This window comes from Panthera uncia, assembly GCF_023721935.1.
Source record: "Panthera uncia isolate 11264 chromosome B2 unlocalized genomic scaffold, Puncia_PCG_1.0 HiC_scaffold_24, whole genome shotgun sequence".
In the NCBI taxonomy this organism is placed as follows: domain Eukaryota; kingdom Metazoa; phylum Chordata; class Mammalia; order Carnivora; family Felidae; genus Panthera; species Panthera uncia.
This window is the reverse complement of record NW_026057580.1, coordinates 46741641-46751403: the sequence shown is the minus strand read 5'-3', so window position 1 is coordinate 46751403 and position 9763 is coordinate 46741641. Positions and strand designations below refer to the sequence as shown.

The following is a 9763-nucleotide window of genomic DNA, read 5'->3' as shown; positions in this document are numbered from 1 at the left end:
ACATTATGATCTCATCAAAAAGACTTTAATGATTTTAATTTTTAAAGCAGAGATATCTAAAATTAAGTTTACAGACTTCTTATTAAACTCTAAACTCTTTCAGGAAGGACAAGGACTTCTGTGTATTTGTATTAGCTGTCCTTGAAGCACACGGCATGCACCACAGGCTCAATGAATATTTCCTCCAAAAAATTATTAAAATGATGATCTCATCTAAAAGTATGTTAAGAATATGAGAACTATTTTTAGCATGTTAGGTTCTTCAAGGATACTTTTATTTATTTATTTATTTATTTATTTATTTATTTATTTAATTTTTAAATTTATATCCAAGTTAGTTAGCATATAATGCAGTAATGATTTCAGTAGATTCCAGTGATTCATCCCCTTTGTATAACACCCAGTGCTCATCCCAACAAGTGTCTTCCTTAATGCCTCTTACCCATTTAGCCAATCCCCCCACCCACAATCCCTCCAGCAACCCTCAGTTTGTTCTCTGTATTTAAGAGTCTCATGTTTTGTCCCCCTCCTTGTTTTTATATTATTTTTGCTACCCTTCCTTTATGTTCATCTGTTTTGTATCTGAAAGTCCTCATGAGTGAAGTCATATGATATTTGTCTTTCTCTGACTAATTTCACTTAGCATAATACCCTCTAGTTCCATCCACATAGTTGCAAATGGCAAGATTTCATTCTTTATGATTGTTGAGTAATATTCCATTGTATATATATACCACATCTTCTTTATCCATTTATCCATCGATGGACATTTGGGCTCTTTCCATACTTTAGCTATTGATGATAGTGCTGCTATAAACATTGGGGTACGTGTGCCCCTTTGAAAGAGCACACCTGTATCCCTTTTTCAAGGACACTTAAATTTCAGTTCTGACCTTTATATGGTCTTTCTTTAATCATTTCAAATATTTGGTAGCAATTTGCTTGACTGTTTTAGGTGTAGGAGCAATGACTGATGGCTTCATCCCTCACTGTTTTTCTGTTTCTTGAAGAGATAAACACCTTGAAGGAGTTGTGTAACAGCTTCAGCCATCGCTCATGTTCGCTGGAGGGCAGTGCTGTCAATAAGCAAGTTCTGAATTCATTTTATTTTGCATTGCATGTGTTAGTTATTAGTTGGAGTCAAAAGCTAATATGGAAATTTTTTTTTTCTTTAAAGACTGGAATATGTTTCAGGTATGCTGTACCACACTTACCCTAAAACAGTGATTCTCAAACTTCTATATGTATATGAATCACCATTGACCTGTGCCATCCAATAAAGTACCCACTAGCCATATGGCAATGGGACACTTGAAATGTGGACAGTCAAACCGAGATATGCTGTGACTGTAAAATACACACTGGATTGCAAGGACTGAGTACAAAAAAGGAATGGAAAATATCTCAATAACTTGTGTTGATCAGATGTTGAAATGAAAATATTTTAGTTATATTGGGTTAAATAAAATGCATTAGAATTAATTATATCCAAATCTTTTTATTTTTTTAAATGTGGCTACTATAATATTCAAAGTTACATATGCAATTCTCATTTGTGGTTCATGTTATATTCCTGTTGAACAGCATTGGCTCATATGGTTGTTTAAAAATGTTTCCTGGGTTGGGGTGCTTGGGTGGCTCAGTCGGTTGAGCACTGACTCAAGAGTTGAGCAACTCTTGATTTTGGCTCAGGTCATGATTCCAGGGACGGGATGGAGACCCTGCACTGAGCCCCACATCAAGCTCATGCTCCGCATGGAGCCTGCTTAAGATTCTCCCTCTTCTCTCCCTCTCCCCCACTTGTCAGTTGTCTCTCTCATTAAAAAAAAAAAAAAAGTTCCCTGGGTCCCATTTTTAGAGATTCTTCTTTGGTTGTTGCACATTAGGGCCCAAAAATCTGATATTTTTTAGCTCTCCAAGTAATTCAATTGATAAGTCAGGGTAGGGAATTATTGTTTCATACTGCTTTTGATGGTCTTCAACACAGCAGTGATTCAAAGATAACACGGAGAAATAGTTTTCAATTTTGATTGTGTAATAACTGCCATCCCATAAAGTAATATGCATGTTTTTCAATTAGCAAAACACTCTTCAATATATCATCACAACACGACTATTTTGTGGTAGTGGAAGGATGGTACAAACAATTCAGCAGTATCTATCACAAACTTAAGTGCACATAACCTTTGACTCACCTTTAGAAATTGATCTTGCAGATCTTCTAACAAGATCCCTATAATATATCTGTAATTCGCTTCAGCACAATTTGAAATAGTGAAAAACCGGAAACTGAGGAAATAAATTATGATATATCCAACTGAATACTATGCAGGCTATAAACAAGAATAAGTTAATTTATAAGTACCGGTATGAAAAAATGTTTAAATTTATGAGGGGCAAGAAAGTTGCAGAAAAGTATGCAGATCTTACCTGTACATATAAAATATTAAAAAATATGTATTTGTATTTGCATAGAAATATTTGTATATGCATATACAATTCAAAAGTTTCAAAAACTGTTAATAGTGGTTACTGCTAACAGTGAAGAGATTCCCAGTGATATGGAAAGGATCTTTTTGCTTTTTATATCCTTTTGTACTGTTTTAGTTTTTTTTTACTATGACCAACATGTAAATTTACATTTACATTACAAAATACTGTTAAAATATCTATGTAATGCCTAGCCAAGTAAATATTTCATCACTTAGGTCCCTGTTACAGAAATTTGATTTACACTATTATCCTTTAAGCTGCAATTTGGTCTTCATTTTAATTTTCTAAAAGGCCACCACATATATTCATTTATTCATTCAACCAATAGTTACAGACAACCTACTTTATGCTGGACAGAACACTGTTCTAAGGCCGAATAATAAAAAGTGGACACAAAACCATGTGTTCCTTAGACATGGGGAGGACAATAAACAAACCCAGACATAAATAATAATTAGTAATGAGTGTCATGAAGGCCTGAGTTTTCAAATGCTAGAATGTTCAAATGTCATGTGTGCTTGTGTGTGCATACACATGTATTCACTTACACATATTAATTAATACAATCTTGGCTACTTAATTTTTTAAGAGTCGTTTGTATATAGTATTCTGGGATATTTCTCAAACTAAATTTTCTCTTGCATTCATTATAACGAACTCGGTCAAACAAATTAAAAATAGCAAAGCTTTTCAGTTGTGTCAATTTAGACAAATTACTTAGCTGCTTTAGGACCAATTTTCTCCTCCACCAAATGGGGTATTTACCTCTCGGGTTGGCTGCGTCGGGGAGAACTCTACGCGCAGACCACGTAACGAAACAGCAGCGCCTGGCACAATGAAGCACAGGGATGGGGTGGGGCGGGTAGGCCGCGGACGCCCGCACTGGGGCGCAACTGGGCCGCGTGCGGCGCGGCGGGCCGGCTGTCCCGCAGAGGCGCGGTATTCTCGCCGTGGACCGCAAGAGAAAGGCGGTGCTTTCACATACTTTTTTCACCTAAGCACTTCTGCACGCCAATTTATCTTTCTGGGAGTGCGGAGACCAGTGCCCGCCAGCTCCTGCGGCGCCCGCTGGGCGTCAACTCCCGCCGCGCCAAGTCAGCCCGACTTTTCGAGATGGTCAAATGCTGAGGCCGTCCTGCGCTACAAAACTCAAGCCCACTGCCGGCCCCAAGCCGGCCAATCTGTTCAGGGCGCATTTGGCCCGGGGCAGGCGGTAGACTCGCCTCCAACTGCGGCTGTTGGTTTGAATTCTGGCGCCACTCCCACGCCACGTAGAGCTAGACTCGGAAGCGACGGATCTTCGAGCGCAGCGGGCGCGCACCGGGGACTGGGCGGGCGTGCAGCGGGCGGGCGACGCGCGCACCACGCCCCGGAAGCAGCCCCCGAAAGAAAAGAGCCGCCGCGCGCGCTCCCGCTCTCTCAACGGCCACGCCCCCGTCATCTCCCAAGTCCAATAGACGCGAGAGGGTGGGGCGGCCTCGGTCTGACTCAGGGGAGGCTATAAAGGGAACTGCTGGCAGCGCAGCTCGGCCTTTTACGTCTGCATTTCGGAGGCATTGTGTCGTTTTTGGTGAGTGGGCGCTGTGGGCGAGGACCCGAGCGGGCTGTATTGGAATAGACTGAGGTTCGCTGCAGCACTGTGAGAAGATTGGAGATTTGAGTTTAGGGTGCTGTGTGTAGAGAATTTACACGTGGAAAACACGCAGCCGGGCCGCCACGTGTCCTGAGTGGTAGTGGTGGCGGCAGGCTTCGAGCTTAGGCGTGTGGAGGCTGGTGCTGATGGCCACGAGCGGTGTGCGCGGCCTGCTTGCTAAACGCCGACATCTGGCTGGCCAAGCCTGAGCGGCGGCGGGAAAACCATATTCCCGGTATTTGGGGCAGGGAGTTTTACGTTGAGCAAGAGGCCTTTTATAAGGAGAGTGTCGTTTTCTCGTCGCGGATCAAAAAGGTCATTTGAAAATGGGCAGCCCTGACGTTGCCTGAGATTGAGTTGTATTGTGCCCAGGTGGCGCTGTGTGCAAACCAGATTAATGATTGGGAAGATTTTAGTACTGAAAACCTTCAACTGTCATTCTGTAAGAATGCTTAATTTTAAATATTTTGGTCCCCTTCAGGAACAATGGCTCTCAGTGGCATAACGGAGCTGTTACCTGGAGATGTTCAGGTAAGTACTGTTGAGCTTAGTTTTTAAACTGAAGAAATAAACCTGTTGATTTACAGGAAAAGATGGTGCATCATTTGAAATTTGCTTCCTACTAGATACAAAGGAAAACTAGAAAATACGTGAGGGAATATTTGCTGGGAAATTACTTGGTTGGAACCTGACCATTTTACCCAGGTATGTGTTGGGCTAATAATTTGACTGTTGGGCTACTTTGATTCAGTGCGATTAGTCCATATGTAGATTAAAATGAAAACTTTTTTTGTCCTTGAACAGCATCCTGGGAGTTGATGAATACTAACAGACCTACAAATGTCACTGGCTAGCAACGTAATTTTTAAAGTAAGTTGTGTGACTTACAAGATCAACTGTAGTGTTTCTAATACAGTGCTTACCTCTTAAAGTTGCTTTGGCTTACGGTAAATTTCACTGTAACATAATTTAGTGGATTATGGTCTTATCAATGATGAAATCTATCCCGAAGCTGACCACCTGAAGAAAAACATACGGATTCGGCTTCTGAGATAAGACTGAAGTTTTTATAGTCTGGATTTTATAACTGAGAGGGTTCTGTTAGGTTATAAATCTTACAGGGGGAGAACTGCTACCTCAAAATGTGTTGTGGTTTTTTTTTTTTTTTTTTCTCTGCCAACAGTGAGGGGTCGCTGTCTTTCCATTGAAAGGGGCCAGTTTGCTGTGACCTTCCTAAGATGTAACCCATTTCTGTGAGTGGAGATTTTTTTCCCTTAACAGTTCATCAGTACTTTGTCCTTGGTCTTAATCCATGATGATCTTATCCCGAACCTGAATATCTGTTGAGAAAACTTATACGGATCTGGCTTCTGAGATAGACCATTATAAGGACAATGATATTTTTAAAAATTCTTTGGCTCTTCTGATGTTGGTAGTCTTGTAAATCTCAAATGTTTTTCCTTTTCTAGGGTTAATACCACCAGATTTACTTGTGAAAAATCGATAAGGAAAAGCTCTTCATTTAACTGACATGGGAAGAAAACCTACAAATCAAGACAATATTTTTTTATTTCTGTAAACAGGTTATGAAACCGCATCAGATTCAGATTAATGTATTTGTAAGATTTAAGCCATTACTTTTTATGTCATACTGCCCTAGAGAATCCTAACCTGTTAAGCAGATTACTTTGTAGATCTGTTTCTATTTTAAATACAGGAATGCAAAGGAAGGTACATGTTTTTAATGGAGAAGTCTTTGATTTCAGTTAACCAGACTTGTAATCAGCTTATTGTGAATGTTTCACCTTTGGCCACCTGTTTGAATTTAAAATCTACGATTGTAATTAAAGCTGAGTGAAAATTTACACTGAATATTGTGGAAAAGTCCTTAGATTTTTATGGAGAGATGACTCATTTTGGCAGTATCACACGGTACAGATCATGTTGGGTTTTGTAGCGTACTGAATATTACTGGATTAGTGGTGAGCAAAACGGAAAGACTGAGTCTGTTACTGGGGGAGGGGAAAATAACAGGTATTACTGGTTCTAATTACTGATTTCTGGAATGTTTGGTCCTAATGAATTATAGTTTGAAAGGATGCTTAAGATGGAAAATGTGAGGGACACCTTGGTGGCTCAGTAAAACATCTCAGCTCCTCCATGCTGGGTAAGAAACCTACTTTAAAAAAAAAAGATGGAAAAATGTGGAATGCTGAAAATGAAGAGAGCACAGCATGACAACGGGTCATGGGGGAAGTTCACTGATAAAACCAAACATTGCATAGAATGGATTTAGTGTAGACAGTAATAGCATCTGATCTAACCAAGATGGTTTGGCCCCATGCATGATCATTTTCCCTAAATAGCTACATGAATAAATTGTTGCTAAGCCTATACTTCAGTGTTAGTCAAAAGAATATTCTTGTCAGCTTATGATTATGAACTACCTTTTTTCCTAAAATGTTTTCTTAGTGCAAATACAACGTTGGACCCATGTAGTTTAAGAGGCTCAGTGACAACCATGCCATTTAGTGAGTAGGTACAAAGGGAAAAGCCACTTGGTATAACAGATTACATGTGTAATGGGATTTTGATATATTAACAAAAGAAAAGTGATTGGGGTCTGTACAACCTTTTCAAGAAACTGTCTAGCCTTTTGTCAAAGCTGGCACCTCACTTCAAAACAAGTTGTGAAATAGATAAAATTTGCTTTGGAGCACTCTGACCTCTTCCTGCAATTTCTGTTGTTGCTTCTTCCCTCTCAATTGATCTGGTAATATGTCGCATATCTTTAGTTTATTATAATGTGCATTTTATGGATTGCAGTGTTACTGGGCTCTGCTAAGGAGGTTAGAAGTAAAACACTTCCTATGTCCTCATTTTGTTAATAGCGACATGAAATGCCAAGAAAACCAAAGGCAGGCTATAAAGTGAGAAAAAATGTCTTGAGATTGAACAAGTGGATTTGAGTCAAAACCATCTCAGATGAGATGTGAGAAAGATAACATTTTTGGCATAAACACTTGGAGCAAAGATTATATGCTCCAGGACCTCAGAATGATGAATTTGAAATTTAGGTATCAATTGTGTGGTTAGATGTAGGACAAATAAGGTAGAAGATAGACTGAAATGTTTTGGGGTGACAACAGTAAAAACCTATGGTTATTTGAATTCCCTAAAACATTTTTTTCAGGGGGAAGGCACATAGCAGAAAATCACATTTAGTCCCTTTGACTCTATACAGAGTGTACACTTGAACAAGTAAGTCAGATCCAAAAAGGTACGCTTTAGTGAAATTAAGCTTGAAAGCTCAACATGTTATAATTAGCTGCCATTAAAATTACTAATTGTTTCAAACCTGTAATATACCTAAATGGTATTTTTCATTCATACAACATGGTGTTGACTGTCATTCTACTAGCCTTCTGTTTTATGAATGTTAACATACCAGGTATTCCTTTCAAGTCCCTGACTAAGGGACTTAACCCTCTGAGCATATGTGCAATTTAATAGAGAACTTAATGGAGACAAAGCTTTCAAGACCTGAGGAATAAAAGACGACGGCTATAATAGACTGGGATCTGCTTGGTTAGGACTGATACCAGAAGTTGAAAGCAAAACCTACATGTGTCTGGCTTTAGTGGCTTTAACCAATAGGAATGCTTTATGCCTTCCATCACGCTTCCAGGTTATCTTCAAATATAGTAGGCTCAAGCCTACCATTTGGTGCTTTCTAAAATTCTGTTGCCAGAAATCTAGTATCAACTGCACTTCCCAATCAAGTGCTCTCTGAATTGATAATACACTTCATAAATCCTTAACTGTTTACCCACCCTGTGAGGAATCTTGGTTGTGCTCAGGTTTTTAACACCCAATTTCCCAGTTAGAATATTTATTTGAATTCCAGCCTTCTAGGATAGTCTGCTTATCTTTTGCTGGTCCTTCCTTCCTTTAGGTGGGACTCTCTTTTTCATCTTTCCTCCCAAAAGCTTGGTTCTGGATCCAAGTAGCACTCACAGCATAGTATAGTAATTATAATTGCCTGGCTGAATATTGCCACTGCCTCTGGCCTTGCTGCACCTCACTGATTCTACTTATTTGCATATGTATGAAGATCAGATCAAAGCACAAGTTTGCCATGAGGTGCTGGAAGGTTTATGGACCATCTTGGGGTGGAGGAGAGGGTATCTTTTCAAAATGACAATCGAACTCCTTGGTCTCATTCTTACAAGACCTGGCCTCTTCCCCTTATTACTAGTCCACTGCTAGAGTCCTGTCATGCCATGTGGCTGAGTTACAACAAAATGAGTTAATGTCACAGAACCCCTGAGTACACTATAATCGAACCTTTTTGGGAACTTAATTATGCTCATTCAGTTGATTCTAATTCTTTTCAAAATAGTATTAATAATGTAAAAAGCATTTAAGAATACTCAGAAATTAGCATTTGAGGAAAATAACATTTACACATATAATGCGTTACTTAGGTCAGTAAACTTGACATATCCTTGCCTCCTAACTATATAAAGTATAATTGTACATTTTTAAATGTACAGTTTGATGAGTTTTTCCTTTGATACACACCCATGAAAACATAAGTTTTAGAGAAGTACAGAGTTAAGAGATCTGAGCTGGAGAAATAAAATTGGGAATCATCCACATGTGGATGGTGTATTTAAAGCCATAAGATTACATGAGATCACCAAAGGAGTGAATATAGATAAAAGGAGTGGTCCAAGAGTTGAGTCCTGGAACATTCTAAGAGTAGGGGATTCTGGGTTTAGTTAAAATCCTGGAGATTATTTTGTGCCTGGGACAAAAATTGAGAAGCAGAAATCTATTGTCAAGTCCAACTGCTATATCAAGAAAAGGAACTAGATGGAAAATCAAGGAGTTTTGGAATAAAAGCAAGAGTGAAAACTAAGCAAATAATTGGGCTATAGGGCTGGAGATAGCCTTGATTTAATGCAGAGCCTTAGCATAGAAATTGAAGGAGTTAATATCTGAGAAAGACTTTGTGAATTATCGGGCAAAGTAGTCTTCAGGAAAGAATAAGATAAGGAATTTAGGAAGTATGATAAGGGTTTTCATCAGACACTGCAGACTTAGAAAAGTGGAGTTAGCTACAGACAAGTTAGAGGTTTGTCTTACAGAGCCAAAGTACCTGCTGAGGCTAAAAACTACCGATTTTAATAGTTAATCAGCATAATTATTCACTGTTCTCCTATGGGATTTATCTGCCTGGGAGCAGGAAGCAGATCAGTGGATTCATCTAAAATAGGAATAAAGTGGCCAGGAAGAGCAAAACAATAACAAGCCAAGAGAATTGATTTGGTAAAAGTGTTATTAAAATTATTAACCTTGAGATCCAGTCTGATTAGGGAAAAACACAAAACAAGTGAGGGTCCCAAGTGAGACAAAGATCATATGTACCATGAAAACTTACTGTTGAAAACTAGGTAAAATAAGGCCCTCTCCAGTTATACCACAAAATGACCCATAGTGTGTTGTATTCTGATTGTTGGTTTCTCTCTCTCTGGCCCTAGAATGTGAATCCTTTACAAAAATAAACTGCCGTTTAATCTCAAATTTTGCCTAGAACAATGTAATGACTCCCATAAGAAATTGTCTAAATGG

At 39.0% G+C, this 9763-nt stretch overlaps 1 long non-coding RNA gene and 2 other non-coding genes across 3 annotated transcripts; all 3 read left to right on the top strand.

Annotated features, from left to right (window-relative positions):
• Positions 1 to 4106: 4106 nt before the first annotated feature.
• On the top strand, positions 4107 to 9524 carry LOC125938677 (uncharacterized). The gene is made up of 5 exons (XR_007462767.1): positions 4107 to 4657; positions 4753 to 4831; positions 4931 to 4996; positions 5310 to 5379; positions 5596 to 9524. It is a non-coding gene; the product is annotated as an uncharacterized LOC125938677 (long non-coding RNA).
• Positions 5113 to 5180, top strand: LOC125939222 (small nucleolar RNA SNORD50). The gene has a single exon (XR_007462974.1). It is a non-coding gene; the product is annotated as a small nucleolar RNA SNORD50 (small nucleolar RNA).
• On the top strand, positions 5434 to 5503 carry LOC125939221 (small nucleolar RNA SNORD50). Its single transcript, XR_007462973.1, has one exon. It is a non-coding gene; the product is annotated as a small nucleolar RNA SNORD50 (small nucleolar RNA).
• Positions 9525 to 9763: the final 239 nt, after the last annotated feature.